Source organism: Canis aureus, chromosome 19, assembly GCF_053574225.1.
Source record: "Canis aureus isolate CA01 chromosome 19, VMU_Caureus_v.1.0, whole genome shotgun sequence".
Taxonomy (NCBI): Eukaryota; Metazoa; Chordata; class Mammalia; order Carnivora; family Canidae; genus Canis; species Canis aureus.
This window is the reverse complement of record NC_135629.1, coordinates 2,275,460-2,299,736: the sequence shown is the minus strand read 5'-3', so window position 1 is coordinate 2,299,736 and position 24,277 is coordinate 2,275,460. Positions and strand designations below refer to the sequence as shown.

At 43.6% G+C, this 24,277-nt stretch overlaps 1 long non-coding RNA gene across 2 annotated transcripts in view; it reads right to left on the bottom strand.

Moving 5' to 3' along the window:
• LOC144289426 (uncharacterized) overlaps positions 1–20,025 on the bottom strand; it is a 42,102-nt gene extending 22,077 nt beyond the window's left edge. For both annotated transcript variants that reach the window (XR_013357302.1, XR_013357303.1), the window contains exons 1-3: positions 19,923–20,025; positions 3,063–3,285; positions 536–871 (exon numbers count right to left, since the gene is read on the bottom strand). This is a non-coding gene — a long non-coding RNA (uncharacterized LOC144289426). The remainder of the gene's footprint in view (positions 1–535; positions 872–3,062; positions 3,286–19,922) is intronic.
• Positions 20,026–24,277: the final 4,252 nt, after the last annotated feature.

The following is a 24,277-nucleotide window of genomic DNA, read 5'->3' as shown; positions in this document are numbered from 1 at the left end:
TGGGTCTGGCCATCCACCTGGAACCACAGAAGATCCACCCAGAGGGGAGGCACAGCAGAGGAAGGGAAGACCTGAACCCTCAATGGCTTCGCTGGGCTGCTGAACTAAGCAGCCTGAAACCAGCTCAACCCCTAAATTTTCTTTCCACCGACTAAATTTTCTTTCCACCGATAATAAATTCCAACACTGTTTGAGCCACAGAAGCTGGATGTCCTGTTACTTGCAGCCGAGACATGCTACCTGCTACACCAGACTCAGGAGTCAGGACTTGAACCTGCAATGTCTTCCTGCAACCTCCTCGTCACCAGTCCTAAGGAAGGTCTCATTCTTCTCAAACCCCAAAGCATTAGCCGTGGCCCATGAACAAGTGTACAGTCATACCTCCATCCCTCCAGCCGATGGGAACAGACACACAGGTTCTGTGTAGAGCTGAAGCCCTCCCCGCTAGCATGCAGAGCTATCTGTAACCTGTGGCCACGTTTTCTCTTTGTCTATCATCTGGTCACGGGAGACTCACCATGAAGATATAAATTACCTCCTCCTGGGTCGAATTTTGGACTTGTTTCCTGCAGCATACCAGGCTCTGAAGATAGCACCCTCTTGCAAGGAAACTTGCTCATGGGAGGTTGCTACAGGGTTTCGAAGAAGGGAAGAATGTGTCTCTGTAGACAGGGAGACCCAGCTGTTTTCAGACAGCTCTTCTGAGTTCAATAAGATGCCCCGTTCCAATTCTCAGTATTCCTTTCCTTTTCAATCAGTGCCTCAACATTTATGCAACACATCTGTCATGGCTGTTCATTCAATTTGTGCTGGGATTCTGCAACCCCATGATCAAATCTGGAGTCTTATTTTCAGCTACCTCAGCCCGTGGCTACAAAGGAAAAGAGGTTGTTTTAGGGATGTGGCTGGAGCTCTCCAATCCTGTGACTGTCTCGCGCTGAGATTTTAAAGCCCTGATCTCATCAAGCTCTCTCTGGAAACCTCCCTGAAGAGCCAGAGGCAACCAGCCAGTTGTAGCATTCTTGTGGCCGTCACTCCCATACTCCAGGTCTCACTCAGGACTTCATCCCAGGAAGCCACATCCGTTACCTGTGGGTGACATGATGGTCCATTTGTTGACTTCAAGGTTGCCTTCTCCATGTCCAACAGAAGGCAAGTTCCATGAAAACAGAGACCCTTTCTGTCATTTCTACCCTAAAATAGTACCAGCTACAGAGTAGGCACTAAACCAGTGCAGAAACCTCCTCCTAGCCAGTCTATGGAGGAACAGAAATGTATGGGCTCATATATCCAGGACAGCATAAAGGAACTGGCCTTGAGCATAACAAGACCCCAACCCCAAGAAGCACAAGCTGTGCTCTCTGCCCACTTAGCTCACCACCAGGACTGACATAAGGACGGCGTGGCCTGAGGAGCCCTGGGGTCCTCCTGACAGGGGGCACTTGCTTCCACATGTAAGATTTCAGAGGGACTTGGACTGGCCCACCTTGAGCCCGAGATACTCCTGGACCCCACCATGTAGTGAAGTCATGTCCAAACCAGACCCCCACCTCTGAGGCCAGGGCTGTGGTCCCACCTCATGGGATGCGGTTGGGGTGGCTCCCAAGGACGGTTCTGTTTGAGTAGAAGAGAAGAGGGGGTACTGAGCATGCACATGTGAACACACATGCACACATGCATACGCCATGCACTCACACGCACACACGTGCAGACAAAGAAACAGATATCTTAAAAAAAAAAGAAACATATCTTTTACTCAAAAGAAAGAATTGGAAATAATTTAGCTATTCCTCAATTAGGGAATTGTTAGAAAATTATAGCATATTCTTTAAAAGGATGTGAGAAAGATACATTGAGATTTAGAAAGATCTCAGAAGCATATTGTCAATCGAAAAAAATCAAATTATAGAATAATAATATAATGTGATCCCATTTATTTTTTAAACCACAATTACATATGTATATATATGTGCATTTTAAAAAAGGTCAGGACAAAAACAGATATTTTAAAAAACGATTAAGTCAGGGAGAGGAATACAAACTGGCAGAGGGAGGGATAAGAGGACTTTCATCTTTTATTCTAAAACTTCTCTGTTGCTTGATTTGGCACAATGAGCAGGATTCAGGTATTGTTTTTACCCACAGAACCATTTTCCAGGCACACATGGTGCGTCTGAGCACCTCCTTCTCTCCAGATTCCTGCTGCCTCCCCCTCTCCTTGCCCATCTTCCCCCGTAACCCACATCTTTCAGCCACGATTGACCATATCAAGGGAACAGAGCATATTTCTTCTGTCACTGCACTGCCTACAGAGAGCTCTGGCTTTGCTGTTCTTCCTGCTGAAAGCAGACAATTGGGCCTTTTCCTGGCTCTTAAAATCAATAACAAGAAGACAGGATTGCAACTTTCACCTGGTGTGGCCCCGGCGATTTATGAGGCCACCCCTGGTCTTCTAGGGACCTGGGGAGGAAAGACCCTCCAGTGACCCACAACTTGTCCAGCCCCAGGGTAGTGGTGCCCACTGGGTGCAGTGGGAAGAGGGTGTGTGGGGATCTACCTCCTTGGGAGGGGAAAAGGAGGGAGGCCAGTTACTCTTCTGAAGCTCTGACAGTACATGGGACTAATTAGAGACCAGAGGCTTGGCCCTAACCCCCAACTTCACCACAGGTGAGAGCCTAACAGGATGAGGGCTACACCCTCACTGAACATGCACAGAAACCAAGGACCAGGGAGGGAAGAGAATTGCCCCAATCACAGCGCTGATACAAACAAAGCCCATGAGTGATCCTTTTAAAGCCTCCCTAGGTCCATGGACACTCCCTAGGACCATGGACCCTCCCCTGGTGGTCTGGCTTCCATCTGACCTGCTCCACACCCTCCCACCCCCACTCTAGCCACAGCAGCCTCTCATACTGGCACTGCCAGGAACACTCTCCTTATACCCTCCTGGATGTTCCTCTGCCTTCCAAGTCCCAGCTCCCAGAGGCCTCCCTGACCAGCCAACCAGATGTACCCCCTTCCTGCTCTGTGGCACTTCTACCAATTTTCCTCCCAGCACTCACCTCTTGGATGTCTTCTTGCTCACTCAGTTGCTAGATCGTGATGTCAGTTCCCTAAGAACAGGGCCCTCATCTGTCATACCCACTTCTCACTTCTGTACCCAGAACAGAGGCCAGCACACAGTAGGTGTTGCATCAGTGTTGGGGGGCTGACGAGTGACCTCAGTCCGCTGTAGCTCATCAACCTCACCGACTGAGCAGGACCAGGTGCCCAGCTTGCTGTAACCTGCACAGAAAGCCAAGGCTCAGAGAGGTGAGCAACCTACCGAAGGTCCCGAGTCCCAGGCTATCTTGAGCACCTGCAGGAGTCACAGAGGTGCCTCTCTGAGTGTGGACTCTGGGCCCAGGCTGCTTGGGTCCACATCTCAGTTTCACTCCCAGCTGGCCATGTGACCTTTGGAAATTTCATTCAGCTTCTCATCTGTGAGATGAGCTTGACAACACTCACCCCAGAGGGCTGATGTGACAGTCAAAGGTTGATACACATTAAGTGCATGCGTGGTACCTAGGACAGGCCACAGTTACGACTTGCTCTGTGCAGGCAGGGTGAGGTAGGCGACAGTGAGAACTGGGTGGTTTTGACTGCAAGGTCCTTGCTCTTCTTCAGATGGGCAGAAAGCAAGGGCTTGGTATGGAGTCATGCATGCTGGCGTGAAAACTCTTGGGGAGAGAGTGGCCAAAGTGGGGCTGGATTAGGTCACCGAGAGTTTGACTTTCACCCTGAGTCAGGTGGTGATGGGCAGCAACCAGTGGAGTTAAGCAGGTCAGATGTGTGCTTTTCAGAGATTCCTCAAGGAGGAGAATTTGAGAGGACACACTGGAGGCAAGAGGTGCAGTCAGACGAATAGCCTGGTCCCCCATCTCCTGTATAGCCTTTTCCCCATTCGGGAAACCCTCTCCAATATTCTACAGAGTATTCTTCTCTTGACTTATCTGCTTAACTACATAACCGCACCCTATCCTTCCTCCCTTCCTACTGAACTGGGATGGACATAACACAGGACCAAACCAGGACAATCAGGGCCCTAGGAGAGGACGCTTGCCATTTCCTCCTGCCCAACATCCTTCTACTTTCCCTATCAACAGCTTCCATTCTCCTTGGAGGACCTCCTTTTTCACTCACAGCCAGTGATCCAGGTGCAACTCAATTTCAGCTCCTTCTGTCCTCCTGGTCAGAAGCTTGTTTGAAGATGGGTACAAGACCCAAACTTGTTTCCAAGAATGTTTCTCAATCAGCTGAGTAGGAGAAGCTCTCCTCCTGCTCTGTTGTGAGTCTGGAATGGCCAACAGCCAACTTGGCCGTGAACCAAGAGAAGATGAGTAGAGCTGAGCTATGGAAGGAGACAGATGACTAACATCTTTTGTGCATCAGAATATCTTTGCAGCCTAATGCCTGAAAGATCTACCCTTGGACTTTAAGTAACTCAGACCAATATAAAATAATTATTTGAGTAGTTTTGAGTTGAGTTTCTGTTGCTTGTCACCAAATAACATCTGATCAATAACACTCCAAAGTGGTTACTCTGGACCAGGCTCCTGAAGCTTGAAATTCCAGACTATTCAAATGAGTCTATGGGGTTCTGATGGTGCTTCAATCTTCCCAGATCACTTATAAAAAAGTAGAGATGCCTCGGTCCCCACTAGTCAAAGCTTTGGTTGGTGATCTCTAAACAGTGCAGGAGCTCCACACAGGGTTTGGCTATCAGCCACCTGGGAGCAAGTTTCTCAGAACTGGGTCATAGTGGAGAAGGAAAAAGACCAGCAGAGAGGAGGGGAAGGAGGAGGAAGAGTGTGCCTGGGTTCTCACCCAAACAAAGGTCACACCAGCCTGAGCTGGGCAGCCTTAGAATCCAGGATACCTAGCTCAGCAGGTGCCCCCTCTAGCCATTGCATGTTCTAGGCCTCACAGATGCATGGAGACTAGCATTTCATCCCACCTCCCTTTGTCGTTAGGTGAGAAAAGTTAGGCTCAGAAAGGAGATAGGACTTCTCAAGTCACACAGCAAGCTGGCATCAGACCTATGGCCTGATGCCATACCTGTCCCCTACCCCACACTCTTGGCCAACTCCCCACTCACCCTTGAAGGTGAGCTGAGGATCTTCCTTCTTTTCTCTTCAAACATTCCCTCTCCCATTTTCCCTCCAGCCCCAGGACTTAAAGGAGGCTTTTCCACTGTGCCCCTCAGGACCAACCTGCAGTGGCCAGTGTCACACTTGACCTGAACACTTCCTTTCACTCACCTCAGCCTGGGCACTCAGGACCCAACATGAGGTCTAGGACCCAAGAGCCCACAGATTGCAAACTTCAACATAGTGGGCAGGAAAGTGTCCTGTATCAGCTAGCTTTTGCTACGCAATAAGCCACCCAAAACTAAGTAGCTTAAAACAACAATTATTTATTTAGATCATGATTTTGTGGGTCAGCAATTTGGGCCAGGCTTGGCCAGATGTTCTTTGGTCTAGGCTGGGCTCGGTGGGCCATAGCTGGACTTGCTCATTCATCTGCAATAATAGGACACTGGCCTACAGCAACTGGACTGAGGATGGCTTCTGCTTCACCTGTGTCTCTTCCTCCAGCTAGAAAACCTGGGCCTAGTCACATGGCAGCTGGACAGCTCCAAGAGCCACAGTGGAAGTGTGCAGGGCCTCTTGAGATAGCTGGGAACCGGAACACTATCGCTTCTGCCACATTCTACCGGCTAAAGCAGGTCCCAGGCCAGCCCAGAGTCAGGGGTGGAGAAATGGATTCATTCTAACCCTGCATCACATCACAAAGGTACAAGGATCTAAAGAAGGGAATAACTGTGGATATTTTTTTAAGCAATCTACCACAAATTCTAAATATTTGGTGAACATCAAGGATGTGCTTTCTACATCTACATCAGGACTTTAACAAACCATTTTCAGTTTCATTTTGAACAAAAACATGACTGAGGGCCAGAACCTGCTTGAGGCTGCCAGCTTGAGCCCTCTGCAAGACAAAGTTAATGAATGTTTTTGAGCAAAAAAAATGAATGAAAGCACTTCCCACTTTAAAAGTGGCTTGGAGACTTCTGGTACCAGCAACTTGGCAGACAGCAGAATCTGAAAATCCCCCTGCTGCAAACACACAGAAATAGTAGATAAAATATAACAAATATTTCTTTAAAGGCAAAGGGAATTGCTAGAAAAGGGGATGAGATCTAGGAAACTAAAAACCAGCACCCCAAGCAAAGGAGGAGAAGGAGCAGACACAGAGACTATGTCAATGGGGAGGTGCCAGTGTGTGAAGGATGATTTGTTGTCAGGGGAGCAGGGGCCCAAATTCTGATTCTCCTGCAGCAAGAATGGGAGTCTTGGCCTATGAGGTTGACATTGAAACCCCTCAAAGTAAGACACTGAATATAAAAGCAGACAATGGCCAGCTGTATATATAGAACTCTGACCCACAATCTTCAGCAGCCAGCCCAGAAAGCCAGCCCATCATCTACCAGCCCAGGGGGCCAGACTCTTCACTACAAGTCAGATTTGTGGGAACTCAGACTAGAATCTCTAGCAAACAATCCAGGAAGCTAAACAATAACTCCTGTAATAACCAGCCCCAAATAGGCGGGACTTGACTAATAGCTGACAACTACACTAATTTTGTCCCCACTTCCAACTTAGGACCAACCAAAGAAAGCCAAAAATGCTCCCCTAAACAATCACAAGGATGTCTCCCTCTGGCTAGCCTGCTTCCAGCTTCCTCAGGCCAGCAGTCTCCATGAGGGCATGCCTGAAGCCCTCTCTTCTCCCATTATAATAAGCTTTCCCACTCCTCTTCCAGCCTTTAAGGCTCTGCCAAAACACAAGTGATGGTGGCTGACTCCCTTGATATGGGAAGCTCTGAATAAACAACTTTTGCTTTTTCTCATTTGGTTGGTCTTCATTTATTTCCACAAAGGAAAAAAAAAAAACCTTCATAAAGGCTGAATCATTTCCAGATATTTATTTCCAAATATGTAACCCAAGTAACTATCTTCCAGCAACGTAAGAATGTTTACATTAGAAACAATTATTAACATATTTATTCTCAAGAGACTAAAGGAAGAGCTGTAAGATCATCTGAATATATGTGGAATTATCCATTTACAACAAAGATGCTTAACAAAACAAGAATAAAATGGAATTCCTTAGTATCATACTAAATAGGTGTGGAAAACCTACTATAAACTTATGATTAGTGATAAAATATTAGAAGCATCCAATAAAAGTCAGGAACATGACCCACTATCACCACATCTACTCAACATTGTACTAAAAGTCTTAGCTTATGCAGTAAGACAAGAAAAACAATTCAGTGTATAAGGATTGAAAAAGAAGAAGCAAAAATTTTATCATGCACAAATTATAAGATCATCTATACTGAAAGTCCTACAGAATCTACAAACAACCTAATACAACTAACAAAGAGTTGAGCAAAATTGCTGGATACAAGGTCAAAATACAAAAACAAGTTGAATCTCTAGACTATAACAACTAACTAACCAGATATTTTAATTTTAAAAAGACACCAATAACTCTAACAATACATTTATAAGATTCAGAATAAACCTAAAAAAAATGTGCATAATCTTTGTGGAGAAAATTATAAGACTTTATTGAAAAACATAAAAGAAAACCAAAGTAAATTAGACAGATATGCCATGTGCATGGGTGAGAAGACTCAGTATCATAAAAATGACAACTCTCCCAAATTGATCTATAAATTTCATCTCAAATCCCAATAGAAAATTTTATAGAACATGACAAACTAATCCAAAAATTTATGTGGATGAAGAAAGGACTATGAAAAGCTAAGACATTCCTGAGCAAGAAGGTGGGGGAACCCATCAAGATAATTATTAAGATTGACCACAAGGCTTTAGTAACTAAAGCAGTGTGATGATGGTACAATAAAGAAATACACCAAAGGGACAGGACAGGGAGCCCAGATGCAGACTCAGACACAGAAGGGAGGAACCAGCACTGCAGATCAGTGAGGAAGGTAACAGAAAACAAAAATAGTTTTCCCTGCAAAATAAATAAATAAATAAATAGATGTTAATCCTTCGTTCAAATCATACAATATAAAAAAAAGACAGATACATTACAAAATTAAATGGTGAATAAAACTATAAGTCTTATCAAAAAATAGAAAAAAATCTGTATGACTTTTGTTGGAGAAAGATTTATTGATAAGACACAAAATCACAAACTACAAAGGGAAAGACTGAGAACTTTGCATACATTAAAATTTAAAGCCTGCTGTAAAACAAAAGACACAACAAACAAAATTAAAAAAAAAAAACAAGCTACAAACTGGGAAAAATATTTGCTATGCATAGAAACTGACAAAAGATTATTATTCAGAATATGTAAAGAACTGCTACAAATCAGAAAGAAAATGCCAAACAACCCAGGAAAAGAATGAGCAAAAGTTAGGAGGGAGTAATTCACAGGAGAAATAAGTGGGGTGGCCAGTTAACATATGGAAAGATTCTCCATGTCAGCAGTAACCAAGGAGTTATAAACTAAACAGAATTTCATTTCATTCCATGCAAATTTATTGAGAACCTATTACAGACCAGAGATTTTTGTGACATTTAAAAGCCTGGAATCCCCAGACAGGACTGTCTTCTAGATCAGATATTAGAATAGATCTATGGGATGTGTAAGCTTCAAGGTCAAAGATCTGCAGCACATAAATAAGATCAGGGCTAAATGATAGATGCCACGTCCCAAATCCAGACCTTTGAGTATGAGTTTGGGGCTTCTTTGCTTGAAGGAACAAGACAGGGGGTGTGAGGACCTTAACAAAATTTTGAATTATGAGTCCAGCACTCCAGTTACTTCAGTAACTGGGACGGTTGAGGTCAGGTAGAAACTTACACTTCCAGCGCTGGGATCATGATACTCTGCTGGTCATAAGCCCTGCACAGGTTTAGCGGGTGACCCAGCCTGAGAATCACCTCCTTAATGTTCCAGAGCCTCCCTCCCTGGAGGTGAGAAGCCTGTTTCTGGACTTAGCTGGACGGTGCCACAGACTCACTATCAAATCATTCACTTAGTGAGAGCACAGCTGGGATAACAGTCCCTGTGGCCTGATGGTCCTATCTCTGTTAAAATAAATAAGTAAATAAATATCTGGAAACATCAATTTTTGGTGGTAATAGAAAATAGAACTCTCTTAGAGTGCAGTTGGAGCATAAATTGGTGCCTACCTTTTAGGAATAACTAGGTGGAGTTACTGATACCCCTACTCCATGATCCAGAAATTCATCTTTAACTCCCATATATGTAACAAGAAGACAAGCACAAAAATTATCATGGCAGCTTTGTTTATTATAGAGAAAAATGAGGAGCATTCTCACAATATTTATCCACCAACCAGATAATGGAGTGTGGACTGTGGTCTATTCATCCAATGGGATACTATTCAGCACTTAAAATTAGGGAACCACAGTTAAATCTAAAACACATGTTTAGCAAAAGAAAGAGAGATGCAGAATTTCACATATGGTATATTATCATTTATGAAATCTTAAAAGATGCAAGACAATACTATATATTATTTAGAACTGTGTGAACATATGTAATAAAAGAATAAAGATGTGCCTGGTAAGGAGAAACACCAAATTCAGAATAGTGGTCTCTGCTAAGGAGAGAGAGACAGTAGGACAGGAAAGAGCCACTCAGGAAGCTCTAACTACATTGGAGAGGTTTTACTCCCTTAAACCACACACTCGTGGACACATACACACAACTGAAGTACAGAGAGCCAGAACACTGGCAAATCATGTTCTTTACCAGTGTTTGCTCGATGCTTTTCTATGTGCATCAATGCCTATAATTTAAAATATCATAAGTCAATTGTGAATGTATATGAGACCCAATAGGTGAAGTATCTACGTCCTATGGTGACATATCCGAGGGTGGATACCTGGTCCCTGGTGTGCTGGCAACACTGTGGTCCAGAACCATGTTCATCCAACTGCCTCCACGAGAGACCTACAGTCATCACTAGGACAAAGGGGACAAGAGGTTATATGGCCAAATTAGCACATCAGACACTGGATTTTCCTTACTACAGGACTTCTCAGAGCCTTTAACAAGCTCATAAAGATGATGAATCTCTAAGAATGGGGAGCATTTATCAAACCTGTTAATATCAAACCCATTTCTGGCAAAACACAGTGTAGAAAACATTGGTCATGGACGAGCATGTTCTCACGTTTTCCAAACACCCAGCCCTAGGGCCTTCTGTGTGCTGGGATCCAGAACTCTGCCGTTACAAGCCATAAAGCTGTCAGGTTTCCAGCCTATTCCCAGCAAATCCAAAATCCCTCCAGCAGTGAATGGGTAAACAAATTGTGGTACAAGGGAATGCTACTCAGCAACCAAAGGTGTGAGCTGCTAATAAGAGCAGCCACATGGGTGAATCTCAAAATAACCACGCTAAGTGAAAGCACCAGACAAAGCAGGGCTCATGCTGTCTTGTTACATTTCTATAAAATGTTAGGAAATTCAAACAAATCTATAGTGGCCCAAAGCAGATCAATGGTTGCTTGTGGGTGGGGGGAGGGGCAGAGGGAAGGATGACAAAATAACAAAGGGGCATATGGAAACTTTGAGGCTGGTGGATATGCTTATTTTCTTGATAGGAGTGATAGTTTCACATATATATTATGCCAAAACTAATCAAATTTACAGTTTAATTATGCACAGTTCTTGTATGGCAATTACACTTCAATAAAACTGTTTTTAAATGGATTAATTTAGGGCCTGGCAAAGAGAAGGAAGTCCCTTTGATTTGGGGCCATGGGAGACCAATTTGTCTAAACTTCTGCATTTCCTAGGATGGTGCCTTACTCATCTTAGTTACTCAGTGAATAGCTGTTAGATGAATGAATGGATAAACAGGGGAATAAAGGAATGAATAAATCAATGGATTAGCCAAGATCTGAACAAAAAACAGCAGACTGACTCTCAGATGAGGGCCTGCTTTGAGCCTAGATAGGACAGGGGTGAGGGTGGGGTGCAAGAATTCTGGGGCTGAGGTCTGCCCCGGAGAACAGTGGTTCAGGGTGCAGTGAGGTCTGGGTGGCAGGGAACCATTGGTGAGGAGGATAAGCACAGATCCCCAAGCAAAGCCAAGAGCTGGGCCTATAGACAGGAAGGATGCAAAGCTGCACTGGATGGAGTCCTAAGGGTGGGACCTAGTTATACAATGCTGTGGGTACCTGTTAAGGACTGAATGTCTGTGCCCCTAGATTCATATGGGAAGCCCCAACCTCTAATTTGATGGTGTTTGGAGATGGGACATTTTGGAGATAATTAGGATTGTTGAGGCATGAGGGTAGAGGCCCCATGAAAGGATTAGTGTCCTCATAAGAAGTGACACCACAGTTTGCTCACTCTCCACCACATGAGGACAGAACTAGAAGGTAGACTTCTATAAGCCAGGAATAGAGTCCTCACCAGAAAACAAATTTCCCAGCACCTTGATCTTGGACTCCCAGCCTCCAGAACTGTGAGGAATCAGTCAATGTCTCTGGTTTTAGACCCCACTCCATGGCATTTAATGATAACAGCCTGAGCAGACTGATTCAGCACCTGACGGTTTTGCCTGCCCAGCATCCTGCCGGTAACAATACCCCAAGTTCTCAGGGAAAATCAGTCCCCTGGTTTCATTTCATATAGTATGAAAGAAGTGGATGTCCCTCCCCAGCCCTGCCCCATCCCCTCTCCAAGGGGAAGCAGGTGATCTAGGCCTGAACTTTCAGACTCACACAACTGGTTCAATGATGAACATAGAGACCCAGTGTTGATCAATGAGAGTTAAGCTGGTATTGAGGGGTCCTGCTTTTCCCTGGGTTTGTAAGTTAGTAGAATGGAAGCCGTGGCCATTAGGACTCAAAGTGAGGTAAGCTTACTTGAGAGTGAAGCTACACAGAGGGAAGGATAAAGGAAGAATATGAAGAGACTCATTATTTCTGTAAGTACCAGCCTGGACCAAACACACCTGACCAAACCTCTCAACACTCTCCAGCTGTAAGCTAATCACATCTGCCCTTTGCTTAAGCAAAGTCAGATTTCTTTCCCTTGCAGCCAAAGGAGTCCTGTCTGACACAGGACACCTAGCCAGAACTTGCAGTGCGGTATAGTTGAGTTACCTTGGAGCAGCAAGGCCATTCCCCATAGCATTCACTTGCATGTGCTTTCTATGTGAGAGTCCAACCGGTCTCTCACTTTGGGCTTCACCAAGGTGCAGAATAACAATCCCCATTTCAGTGATAGGAAGGTTAAGGCCCAGAGAAGCAACACGTGTTCAGACTTAAATAGTTTGCTCCCATTCAAAGCAACAGGTACCTTCCAATAAGTATCTTCCATGACCTGATCTGCTGTTCATTTCCTGAGGGCTAAGCCTCCTTTGCCCCTGTCAGAACCTCCTTCCTCCTTGACTCTGTAAATTCCCTCTCTGCACTTCCTGATCACACTGAGGAGTATACTCACACCCCACAGCCCCTATATGAGTTTCTATCCTAGACCTTTCCCAGACCTTCAAGTGCTGACTGATGCCCAGATCCCAGACCCCCACTTGTCTCAGAGGTAGGGCCCACCCCACACAGTTAGGCAGAACCTGCATAGGTCACTCAACTATATGTGGAAGACAGTGGCCTCACTTCAGGGTCAGCCTGGGCTCACAGAATCAGGTGGTCTTGAAGAGCAACCCATATGCATCTTCCCTGGACCCCCATCCAGGTTTGGACAGATGAGACTAAACTAGCTGTGTGGCTGCTGGTGGCAGATTTAGTCTTTCCTAATGGACTTACATCCTTGGGGAATTAAGTGCAGGATGCGCTTAATAAAGTCATTATTTTGCCATCCAGCTGTGCAGGATAGAAAGATGACAGGGAGAAGCGGGGCTTAGGCTGAGAGGTCTCCAGAGCAGGGATAGAAAACTGGGTTGGCTAATTGCCAGAGCCACAGACTCTTCAAACCTCCAGATGGAATGGGGCCCAGCCTACAGAAGGGGATCTTCAGAGCACAGGACTCATTAAATGGAACAGGGACAGACAATGAGGAGCTAGGAAGCAGGTCTTTCCCAAATATCCTCGCTCAATATAGCTAGATTCCTGTTCTGATATCCAAGCAGGTCTCTGTGGCTTGAAATGAAATGGGGAGAAGAAACAGTCATTGTGGCAAAGAATGCATAACTATGGCACCTACTTTCTATGCTTCCAATTGCTGTTGTCTAACCACTGTGTGTGGGAAACCAAACTGATTATAGTTGTATGTAAAGTAAGAGTCAAAAATCACTCAGAGAGGTGATAGCAGTGAAAATGGCTAAGTAAGGACATCCAACAATTCTCTCCTACCTAAAAAACAATGAGAAATCTGGCAAAAGTGGTCAGAATCAACACTTTGGAATTCTGGAAATTAACCAAAGACATGCAGGAATCTGCAGAGATTTAATCAAGAAAAAAAGGCTAACTCTCAATAAAAACAATGAGTTTTGTGCTATTTTAGCTTATCCTAGCCCATCTTTTCCTCCCCATAGCTCCATGATACCTTAGAATCCAAGAACCCACAATCATGGTTGAAACCAGCAGCCTGGAAGCCATGGAGGCAGCAGAATAAGATGTGGGCTCTTTTAAAGCCCCAGTCCCAGACAACTGTCACTATTTGGCTTATCTGACAGTTCCCTGGAAGACCCCACTTGCAAAAGAGTCTTTATTCAAACTGACTTGGAACTCACCCAATGTGAAAAACCTGTCTCCTGGAATTATTTGTCAAAAACCCATCAACGGTGATTGTCAAGCATTGTGGATGCCTGGATAACAGGGAAAACAATATATTAACCAAAGAGCTTAAAAGGAAAAGCTGAGGGGCACCTGTGTGGCATGGGGGCACCTGTGTGGCTTGGCCCATTGAGTGTAGGACTCTTAATTTCAGTTCAGGTCAGAGTTCAGGGTCATGAGATCCAGCTCCAAGTTGGGCTCTACACTCAGTGGGGACTCTGCTTGAGAATCTCCCTCTTCTTCTGCCCCTCCCTTCACACAGTCTCTCTAAAATAAATAAATAAATCTTTCTTTCTTTCTTTCTTTCTTTCTTTCTTTCTTTCTTTCTTTCTTTCTTTCTTTCTTTCTTTCTTTCTTTCTAAGTAAAAGCTGACAAATGAAATGTCCATAAGGACACTGAACCTACAGAGTACTGGAATTCCGGTACTAGATTTCCAGAGTACTGGAATTCTAGGAGGCCATGAAGGTGTGTAGGATTGTATGGATACTCAGGGCTAAAAACTTGCTCAGAAAAGACCCTGAAGAGGCCCTAAACTCTTACCTCTGGCTAACTTAGAGAATCTGCACAAGCAGGAAGTGAAGGCTAAGATGGAGTTATAAACTGCCTGGGTAAGCATTGAAATGAAGGCAGGCCCCAACACATACACGCACACACACACACACACACACAGCCCCTCAGGAAAAAATACAGGATGTGATGGTTCCAGGAAAATAGAAAATCTCTGTCTAAACATTAGATGACCATTCAGGTAACCCAACAGACAAATCAGTGACCACACATGACAAAGAATACAAATGTTACAGAACTAGTTTAGAAAATCAAAAATAACATTTTTAAGAAGCCACCAGAAAGAAAGAAAAGACAATAGAAAAGAAAAGGAAAGGAAAGAAAACTGTGAGGCACCTGGGTGGTTCAGTTGATTAAGTGTCTGCCTTCAGCTCAGGTCATGATACTTGGTCCTGGGACCAAGTCCCACATTGGACTCCCTGCTCTGTGGGGAGCCTGCTTCTCTCTCTCCCTCTACAGGCCACTCCCCCTATTTGTGCTGTCCTTCAAATAAATAAATAAAATCTTTAAAAAAGAAAAGAAACTATGGTGGAGGGAGAATATGATTTCCAAAGAATATATATTTCCATATATATATATATAAATATATATAGCTGCCATAAAACAAAGAACAAAATTCCAGAAATAAATCCTACCTTATCAGTAATTATATTAAATATAAATGGATTAAACACTCCAATTAAGGGGCAGAGGTTGGCAGAATGAATTTTTTAAAAAACGTGATTCAACTATATGCTATCTACTAGAGACATACTTTAGATTCAAAGCCACAAATAGGTTGAAAGAATGGCAACCTCTACCTCACACCATATGCAAAAAAATTAATTCAAAATAATAAGACCTAAATGTAAGAGCTAAAACTATGAAACTACTAGAAGAGAACATAAGGATAAATCTTTGTGATCTTGAATTAGCCAATGCTTTCTTAAATATCATACCTAAGACACAAGCAATCAAAGAAAAATAGATTAATTGGACTTTGTCAAATTTTTGTTTGAGAGGAAGAAAGAGAAAAGACAATCCATAAAATTGGAAAAAATATTTGCAAATCATATATCTGATAAAGTTCTAGTGTCCAGAATATATAAATTCAACAATAAAAACACAAATAGCTCAATTAAAAATGGGCAAAGAATTTGAAAAGACATTTTTTCAAAGAAGATATACACCCAGCAGGTTTCTCCTTAGGTCTCATGGCACTTAGGTGTGTGGGTCACAAGCTACCCAGGTGCAAAGAAGACTGGAGAATAAAGTGCTCTCTTTTTTAGCCCCTATTGTAGACCACTAAAAAGGTGTTTGGGAATGGGATTTATAAGGATTTTCCTATGTATAAGGAAAAACCTATCCAGTTTTCCACTTGTGTGTCTTTCTTACTACTCATACAGAACACTTCACTTCTACTCACCAGAGGTATGTGTGGTTTTCCCCACACTAAGCAGTTCTCTGTGACACCAGCTGGGTGTCCAACAATTTAACTCAATTCTGACATATATGCCTGGAGACAGCATCACACCCATCAGGTTAAGGATTCAGTCCTACAAGACTCCAACCTCCAATTCAGATGCCAGTCACAAGCCGAGATTATCATCTGTGCTTCTGATCAAACAACAGAGATTGGAAGTTCCAATGACCCCCTCCTTTGGTTTTAGTAATTTGCTGAAATGATTCACAAAACTCAGGGAAAAAATTTACTTATACTTATCAGTTATTAAAGGATATGATATAGTATACAGATGAACAGCCAGATAAAGAGAAACATAGGATGAGGTCTGGGAGGGTCCTGAGCACAGAAGTTTCTATCCCCATGGACTTGGGGTATGTCAACTTCCTGGTGTGTGTGTGTTCACACACTAGAAACTAGAAAACTAGAAAACTCTCTGAATCTTATACTATTGGGATTTTTATGGGATTTTTCTCACACAGGCATTATCAAATATTAACTCTATTTCCCGCCCTTCTCCCCCCTCTCTGGAGGTTGGGGAATGGGGCTGAAAATGCCAAACTTTTAATCATGGCCTGATCTTTCCAATGACCAGCCCCAATCCAGAAGCCATCCAGGAGCCCACCTGGAATCACATTAAGTGGAACAAAAGATGCTCCTAGTGCTCTTATCACTTGGGAATTCACAATAGTTTTAGGATACCTGTGTCTGGGATGAGATCAAAGACCAAATACTAGAACAAGAGATATTCTTAATGTTCTTATCACATAGGAAATTACAAGTGTTTTAGGAACCCAGTGCCAGATCCAGGGGCAGAGACCAATATTAATTTTTTCTATGATCTCACAGCCAACTTACTGTCTGTCTGCAAACATAACAAAAATCTAAAATAATAGATGCCAAAATGTCAACAGGGCCTATTTCTAGGCATTGAATCTTATCTTTTTGTGCTCTGTCTTTTCTAAAAGTAACTTGGGATGATGAATGATCCCTGCTGGCTTCTTAAATAAGACTAACTTGAACACCTATTCTATGTTCTATGGAAACCCACAGCTCCATCAACATTACTGTCAGGATGTCTGTAATTACTGAGGAGTTTATGTTCTTGTACTCACCTCTAGGACTAACTTCTTGTTCCCACTGAATTAGTTCTATTTATGAATTGTCTCTATCTATGCATATTGCGGCTATGCTGTGTTTCATGGAGCAGAGGAAGGACCGAGCCCTGTCTTCAGTTTTCACACTCACATGTATATAGAAATATACAAATACACATGCTGCACAGTATTGTGTATTTTAGTGAATTCTAGGGAGATTTCAACTTCAAATTAAATACCTATTCTGACACAGAGACACGGAGAGTGGAGGATAGTCACTGCCTATATCCTGATCAACTCTGACTGTATATATCCTGGTACTATCTCAGGCTTTGACCATACCTACACTGCCTCATATCCTGAAAGGTGCTCACCTCCTGACCATTCATAGCAGCAAGAGTTGTGACAACTTTCTGACTCAGATCCTAGGACAAAGACCATAAGAGCTGAACACATAGGCTGTTCATTAATGGAAACATCCAGATTCACCCCAGCTAGCCAAATATGCACCAACTCTCTGCTGGCTACTCTCTCCTTCCCAGGAAACCAAAGAGAGACCCCTTAGGGAGTGAAACCAATGTCCCCAATCCCACTGTCAATGCATTTTGGAAATAATCACTGGTGTCATTGGCCTAAGGGCTAAAGCCACCAAAAAATCACCCACAAAATGCAACAGCAAAACACTTCCATAAAATGCAATGTTTCCCTTTTGTCAAGCTTTCCTCATCCTTCTTGGGACACTGGTGCTCATGACTTCTGCCCTCACTTTCTGAAATGTTGTTCTCCTAAGGATGACAAGTCCAGTAAAATTTTGATCAAATCCAAGTTTGTCCCAGGAATTCAGGGATGGTTCAATATTAATAGCATCACATCAATAATTCAAAAAACATAAAAATCGATGCAATCATCTAGATAAAGAGTTTGCAAGCTCATTTTATAAAGGCCCAGATAATAAATATCTTAGGCTTTATAAGCCACATACAACTTTATTATATATTATATTTTAGTTTTGTTTTTTATGAGAAAATACACCTATTTTAAATTAAAAGCTAATGTCATTCTTAATGTTGAAACACACTATTAGAGGCATTTCCACTGTACACAAATGAATCAAGGATGTCTGCCATTATAATATTATTTTAAACTGATCTAGAAGTTCTAGTCAGTTAAATAAGACATGAAAAAATAAATTTTAACAATTAGAAAAGATGTAACTAAGTTATTTCTCATAGTAACAAATCCATAACTACTAGAAATATCACAAAGTTTCAGTAAGAATAGTCATACAAAATAAACATATAATAAAGTTACAAAATACAATAGAAAAAACTCCCCAAACCATAAATTATCTAGAAATAACTTTTTCACAAAATGTACATGAGCTCAGGGTACCTGTATGGCTCAGTCAGTTAAGTGTCTGCCTTTGGCTGAGGTGGTGATCTCGGGGTCCTGGGATTAATCCCCATGTCTTGGGTATGGGGGGGTCCCTGCTCAGTAGGGAGTTTGCTTCTCCCTCTCACTCTGTCCCTTCTCATCCATGCATGCTCTCTCTTTCTAAATGAATATTTTTTTTTAAAATATACATAAGCTATAACAATAAAACTGCAGAGCTATAGTGGGCTTATAAAAGAAGCCATCCCATACTCCACAAAGGGAGGGGTATTTTATAATTGTCAGTATCCCCACAAATTAATTTCTAGAATAAATTCCATTTCTATCAAAATCAAACTTTTAACAAAGTAATCTGCAAGTATATTTTTTGGAATAAGTAAATTAGGATAGCCAAAATATTTTAGATCTTAAAAAAAACTGTCATGAAAGGATCTCTATTATGAAATAATAAATAAGAGTGTGACACATAGAAAGAATATGAGGAACAATAAAAGAACACAGAAGAACATAATAGAAAGTCCCCAGAAATGGACCTTGTTAAAGATAGAAATTTACTATATGCTAAATATGACACTTGAATTCAGCAGGGAAAGAACAAATTATTGATCAAATGGCAGTAGAACAACTGGCTAATAATATGAAGGAAAAAATAAATGACCTGTTCACCTCGTGCTATACAGCAACAAACATGTATTCTGGATGGATAAAGGAGTCAGTTGCATACTAGTTCCACAAAGGGGACTGATGTAATTCATCTCTCATCTTCCCTCACCAATTTCTATGTATAGAATCAAAGGAATATGGGCCCAGGGAAGTCAACATCCACTCCAGAATCTACCCACATGCTAGGAACATCCACCACATTAAAATCATACCTTGTTGTTCCCATCGTCTCTTCTCAAAATGGACTGTAGCTTCCTCAGGGAAGCACAACTCCATCTACCCTCCCAAGGGTCACACTGCCTCATACACTAGACACCACTTCCTAGCATGTAATGGAATCCCCATCCAACCCAATACTCTGGTTCCAACCAATCCTTCCAACTGTACTTGTTTCTGCTCTCTCATGCAGATCCCCCAAATACTCTATGCTTGATCCAAATTGAGCTTCTTTCTCTTCTCCACATGTGCTCATTTATCCTGCCTCTGAGCTTTGGCTTATGCTATGAGCCCATTCCACTTAGAATACCCTCCTCCCTTCCGTTGGCCATCAAGATATTGCCTGTTGCCTGCTCTGTGCTGCCTTTTCCGTGAATTTTTTTCTGGATCCTCATACCTGAGGAGACTATTACCAAATTCACCCCCATGGCATTTGTTTTGGGCAGGATTCTGTAGGATGTAAGTGACAGAATCTTAGCTCAGAATGGCTTCAGCAAAACCAGGAATTTACTGGCTCAAGAAACTGAATCCTTCAGGCATGGCTTGATCTAGGTGTTTGAACAACTAGGAGTTTGAACATCATCAGGAGTATCACCATCACTTTTCTGAGTTGGCTGCATTCTCAGGTAAGTCCTATATACCAAGTGGTGGCAAATGTGACTTGTCCCAATCCTACATTCTTACCACAAAAAGAAACTCCTCTTTCTTGACATCTGCTATAAATATTCCCAAATTGCATCACATCAGCCTTGCTGAAGTCACATGTCCACACTTGAACCCATCGCCATGGGAATGGAAGAGAATAGAATGCTCTGATTATCTAAGCCCAGGTATTGTGCCCCCATTGGGACACTTGAAGGTGGAAACAACCCCACCTGTACAAACACTGAGAGTAGAGACCTTGTGATTTTCTACAGGAAAATCAAGATGCTGTGCCTAAGAAGAAAGGAAAATTGGTTCAAAACAAGAAAAAAACAAGATCATGCAATCCAACATGTTGGTCACTCCCCTCATAGGGCACATTCTGTTTTGTTTAATCATTAAGACTTTAATTGTATCCTGTCTTTACTGCCTGCCAGACTGGGAACTGTTTAGGGCAGAGAATGCTTGATTCTTCTGTGTTACTCATTGCCTAACAGTTTCTTCTTAGAAGAAATAATCAGTGGATGGGGATCAGACTAAACCAGACCAGACCAGACTTGATAGACCAGACTAGAGCAGATCAGACTAGACTAGACCAGACCAGATAAGCCCAGACCAGACTAGTCTAGAGCAAACTAGACCAGATCAGCCCAGACAGACCAGCCAGACCAGACTAGACCAGACCAGATCAGCCCAGACAAACCAGACCAGACCAGACTAGTCTAGAGCAAACTAGACCAGATCAGACCAGACCAGACCAGCCAGACCAGACTAGATCAGACCAGTCTAGAGCAAATTAGACCAGATCAGACCAGACTAGACCAGACTAGAAGAAACAGACCAGAGTTGATAGACCAGACTAAAGCAGACCAGACCAGACTAGACCAGAACAGATCAGCTGAGACCAGACCAGACCAGACTAGACCAGACCAGGCTAGAATAGACCAGACCAGAATTGATAGACCAGACTAGACTAGACCAGACCAGATCAGACTAGAACTCCTTCCGGATCTAGTCTAGAACTCTTTCAGCCCTTAGGGCCTGTGCTAAGATGAAAGATCTGAGGACCAGATTGGACCCTGAAAACAGATACTCAAGAGGTCAGAGGTAGTCCAAAGGTTATAGAGAGATCCAACTGTAGATTGTTTTAATTTGACCCACATAAGGCTGTTGTCCTCCTCTCTGTCATCACTGAACTACTGCTAATATTGAGAAATTAGATATTACCCAGAAGTCTAGATTTCCAGCCTCTCAATAGATAGGGAGTCATGGCCAAATGGAGCCTGCATTGCCCTGTGATAAGAATCAGCCTCAGCTGCCCCTTGGATGGACTCCACTCTCCATTTCAACACAGCCCCGCTGCTCTTAGCTATCTGGGAACATCAGACCTTGCTCTGTCTCCCCTGCCCCCATGGCCTGTGAGATGATGCTTCCTGTTGAAATCAGAAGATGAATGAGGATCCTGGTCATTCCACTTTTTTACCTTTCCCACTGTGATGTCTAGACCAGTGCAGACAGAACATCAGAGACAAGAGCAGAAGTACATGTCACAGGGGCGAGTGTGAGTCCAGAATCCAGGTCAAGGCCCCAAGGAAAGGCTCAGGGGCCAGGGCAAGCCCAGGGCTAGACTCCACTTGCCCCTGCCTGGCTGGGCCTTGGGACCACCTTTATCCTCCTCAAGGATGTGAAGCCAATGTCGTACCCACATGTCCAATCCCCTCTCTGCTCAGAGACCCTGATTCTCTGCTTCTCACTGAGCAAGACCATGAGCTGGGGAGTATATCGGACAAAATGGGGCTTTCACCCACCAGCGAGCTCCTTGCAGAAAGGACCACAGTTGGCCAACGGTCACTTCATCAAACACCCCTCACCGTTGAAGGAACAAAGCCCATTTTCTCCCACAAATGGCACCTGCTTGCTCACCCAAGACCCTGGGTCGTGGAGGTGCAGGACTCCTCCCCTCCCTGATGCTGGGCAGTTGCTATGTGTGTAGTGGGAACTTTTCTGCTAGGCTCCCTGCAACCAAAGCCTCCCCACTGGACGTGCTGACAGTCATCCCTATTCCTTACATCCCAGAACTGTCACCTTACCCCATGACCCTCAGCATCGCAATCACCAGTCACGTGGCCATTGGGAGAGCCTTGAGTCCTTTCTATCTCTTATTTCCAACCTTGCTGGTGATGGGAATCTCATTTAACCCTCAGGACATTCCAGAGGACAGGTGCTACCACTGCCCTGTGAGCAGGTGTGAAAGCAGCCTGAGAGGAGCTAAGTGTCCAGGGCATGCAGCCAAGAGGGGCAAGGCTTCAGCCTTTTTTCTGACTGGCTTGCAGGCGCCAGAGAGCACTCAGTCCCACAGGCCCCGGCCTCATTAGAGAAGTTAGTTATCTCTCCTTTAAGGAGGCCATTCAGTTGAGCGTCAGAAATATGAGAGCCATATGTATGATTTCAAATTTTCTAGTATTGAAAAAGTCTTTTCATTGCTTTTATTTTTAAAATAAAATATGTCTTTATTTATTTATTTTTAAGATTTTATGTCTTTATTTATTTATTTTTAAGATTTTATTTACTTATTAAGAGAGACACAGAGTCAGAGACACAGGCAGAGGGAGAAGCAGGTTCCCCACAGGGAGCCCAATGCAAGATTCAATCACGACCTGAGCCAAAGGCAGACGCTCAACCCCTGAGCCACCCAGATGCCCCTAGTAGCCACAGTTTTAAAAAGTGGGGGGATCCCTGGGTGGCACAGCAGTTTGGCACCTACCTTTGGCCCAGGGCGCGATCCTGGAGACCCGGGATCGAATCCCACGTCGGGCTCCCGACGCATGGAGCCTGCTTCTCCCTCTGCCTGTGTCTCTGCCTCTCTCTCTCTCTCTCTCTCTCTCTGTGTGTGTGTGTGTGTGTGACTATCATAAATAAATAAAAATTTTAAAAAGTGGACAGGCGAAATTAATTTTCAGAATCTATTTGATTCGACTGAATATATCTAAAATACCAGCACTTCACTATGCAATCCCTACCAAAATGACCAAGATATTTTTTTAAAGATTTTTTATTTATTTATTCATGAGAGACACAGAGAGGCAGAGACCCAGGCAGAGGGAGAAGCAGGCTCCATGCAGGGAGCGTGAAGTGGGACTCGATCCCAGGCCCCTAGGACCACGCCCTGGGCTGAAGGCAGGGCTAAACCACTGAGCCCCCCGGGCTGCTCCAATGACCAATATATTTTACATTCTTTTCGTGATACCAGGTCGTTGAATCCCAGAGGGTATAGACACTCACGGCAGGTCTCACTTTGGACTGGGTGCGTCTCCAGTTCTCAGCAGCCAAGTGTGCTGGAGGCTGACCCGGAGCCCACCATGGGTGCCCGGCAGGTGCTAGGCGGGCGCACCTGGAGGGGGCACCAGCCGAGGATGCACAGCGGCCTGTGTTAGCTGTAGCCTGGTCCCCATGGGACAAAGTGGGCACTGGGGGACTACAGGTTCTCCCTCTCTGCTTTCTCGTTCTGCTGCTTTTCTAAGGCTTTGTGATAGCAAGCACTAATTATTCTACAGCTGTAAGATTCTGGGTTCAGAGAGGCTGGGATCAAGCACAGCCTTTGATCAGCGGCTTTTTTTTTGGGTTTCCTCAGGCACCGCCCATCCTCCCTCCCAACAGGTACCTACATTTGCATACAATTGAGCTCTTTTACTACTGGGCTCCCCCTTCCTTCAGCCGCTTTCTGCTGACGGGAGCAATTCCTTTTTCTTAAAGGAGCAATACAGATTTCTCTCTTCTAACACTTGGAATTTTGTGGAAGCCTTTTGATGTTTGTTTTTGCAGAAGGACAGAGTGATTTCCCTCAGGGCATGGAGCAGCTGTGGAAGTGACCAAGAATCTGGACCACTCCTGGCCTTTTGTTTCTAAACTGACCTGTCTCATAGAACGAATTTGGAAGTACTCCATCTCTTTCTATCTTTCCAAACAGCTTTAGGAGAATAGGTATGGTTTCTTCTTTAAACGTTTGATAAAATTCCCCTGGGAAGCCATCTGGCCCTGGACTCTTGTGTCTTGGGAGGTTTTTGATGACTGCTTCAATTTCCTCCCTGGTTATTGGCCTGTTAAGGTTTTCTATTTCTTCCTGTTCCAGTTTTGGTAGTTTGTGGCTTTCCAGGAATGCGTCCATTTCTTCTAGATTGCCTAATTTATTGGCGTATAGCTGTTCAAAATATGTTTTTAAAATCGTTTGTATTTCCTTGGTGTTGGTAGTGATCTCTCCTTTCTCATTCATGATTTTATTAATTTGAGTCTTCTCTCTCTTCTTTTTTTTTTTTCTCTCTTCTTTTTAATAAGGCTGGCTAATGGTTTATCTATCTTATTAATTCTTCCAAAGAACCAACTCCTGGTTCTGTTGATCT